This window comes from Salminus brasiliensis, chromosome 20, assembly GCF_030463535.1.
Source record: "Salminus brasiliensis chromosome 20, fSalBra1.hap2, whole genome shotgun sequence".
In the NCBI taxonomy this organism is placed as follows: domain Eukaryota; kingdom Metazoa; phylum Chordata; class Actinopteri; order Characiformes; family Bryconidae; genus Salminus; species Salminus brasiliensis.
This window is the reverse complement of record NC_132897.1, coordinates 28,305,931-28,308,430: the sequence shown is the minus strand read 5'-3', so window position 1 is coordinate 28,308,430 and position 2,500 is coordinate 28,305,931.

Here is a 2,500-nt window from a genome sequence, read left to right as displayed (position 1 = left end):
CGTACAGGAGCGGAGATAACGAACACCCTTGGCGGACGCCAGAGCGAACTCTGATCGCCTTTGTGAGGTGCCCGTTTACCAGAATTCGACTGCTTATGTCTGTGTAAAGCAGACCCACCCACTTTAAAAACCTCCCGGGGAAACCCATTTTTTGCAGTACCTGGAGCAGGTACTGGTGCGAGACCCGATCGAAGGCTTTTTCAAAGTCTAAATTTAGGACTATAAGCCGAATGTTTCTGTCTCTCGCAAAACAGATGGCGTCTCTGACCAACACTAGGCTGTCGGTGATCCTCCTTCCTGGCACGGCGCAGGCTTGATCCGGGTGGATCACGTCCTCTAAAACAGTCGACATACGTCTAGATAAAAGTTTACTAAAAAGTTTACAATCCACATTTAAAAGGGTAATAGGTCTCCAATTTTTTAGGTCAGTCTTGTCGCCTTTCTTAAAAAGTAAGGTAACTATCCCTGATCTAAAACTGTCTGGGAGTCGGTCATACTTTTCAAATTCGTTAAAAACAGTCAGAATGTCCGTTGATAAAATATCCCAAAAGGTCAAATAAAATTCCACGGGGAGTCCATCCTCTCCCGGAGTCTTACACTTTTTAAAACCTTTAAGACATTTTAAAATTTCCTCACCTGTAAAATTTATTGTTAAAACATCCTGACTTTTTATTTGTTTTTCTAAAAAGTTTAAGACTTCCTCCGTAGTTTTAGTGTGCACACTTTTCTCATTATAAAGATCTTCATAAAAACTTTCCACTTCTTTTAAAATCCCCTCTGTCTTTATTTCTTCCCTCCCTTCTTTTATTATTTTTGTAATCCCTCCCCCCCTAGATAAAATTTTCTTAAAAAAGTAACGTGTGCATTTTTCTCCTTCCTCAACCTCTTTTTCTTTACTTCTTAAAATTGTACCTTTACTTTTTATTTCGTTTAAAACTGACATTTCCCTTTTAACTTCTTTTATTTCTTCACTAAAATCCATGCCTCTGTGTAAAAGGTTAAAATATCTCTGTAGTCTTTTTTGCAGCCCCATCATGCGTCGTCTCTCTCTATTCTTTTTTTCTTTCCCTATCTTTTTAAAAAACGTCTTTGTCCTATGTTTAACCATTTCCCACCACCGTGCCCGTGAGTCAAAACAGTCTTGGAGGGTCTGCCAGAGACTGTACTGCTCCCTGTAGCTCTTAACTATTTCTTCATCTTGTAACAGGGAGCAGTTCAGTCTCCACAGCCCTCCCCCTACAGTCACACCGGTGGGGAGAGACAGGGTGCACGATAGCATGAGGTGATCAGAAAAACAGAGGGGGGTCAATGTTGCATCAGTTGGCAGGCAGTCTCTTGTAAAAATGTAGTCGATGCGGGAGGCTCGGGCGCAGTCACCACTGAACCAGGTGAAGCCCTCCTCCTCTGGATGCATTTTCCTGTAACAGTCGACTAACTTAAAATCCTTAGCTAAGCCCTGCAATAAAACTGACGTCTTGTCTAATTTAAAATCGTCCCCTACTCTTTTCCTATCTTTTCTTGATAAAACGCAATTAAAATCCCCTCCCACTACTAATGGCACCCTCCCCAGCATGTGGGGCTGCAGGTCTTCTAAAAGTTTATACCTGTCGTTTTTATCATTAAAACCATACACATTAAGAATGTTAAAATCCCTTCCTAAAAAAGTCAAATTTACTAAAAGAGCCCGTCCATCCCTCACCACAGTGCTGCCCTTCACCAAGATGTGAGGGTTCTTTATTAAAATAGCAACACCGTCGGCTCTGTTGTAGTGTGAACCGCTCCAGAGAGAGGGACCGGCAGCCCAGCGCTGCTCCCAAGCTCTGTACGTCTTCAGGAACGGTAAAGCACACTCCTGGAGTAAAAACACATCTGACTTTATATCTTTTAAAAGGGACAAGACACTCTCTGCTCTAGTGGAGGCTCTCACACTCCTAACATTGATAGTTGAAATAGTGAGAGCCATGAGCAGTGTAGGTTTTAAAAGACAGGTATGTAATTAAAAAACCATAAAAATAAAACAAAAAGACTACACAAATAAAAGATTAAAAAGGCATTTTAAAAATCACATAATTTCTTGTGACACCTGCTCCTCTTTTACCCCCACTGTTCTGGGGTTAGGAGGTTGGCCGGTGTCTCCAGCCTCCAGGCCTACAGAGCGAAGCTCTTGTAGAGTCCTGGGTGTGGATGTCTTTAACTGAAAATGTAGGAAAGACACCTCATTAGGGGACTCATCAGGCCACAGACGATCCAGACCTTCCGAAGAGGAACTGCCTGGATCCTGTGTTGCCTTCTGTTTCTTCTCTGCCAGTTCTGGCAGAGGAGACCCCGCGGGCCTTTTGCCCACTTGAGCATTGGGGAGCGAGCCGTCAGACCCACTCCCACTGGAGGCCACACTCACCTCCGGCACCGTGATCAGGGAGGAAGTGCTTTCTTCCTCCTCTTGCTGTTGCTGCCCAACCGTTTCATGTGCTAATTGGGAGGGGGTGGCCTCCAGTTCCTG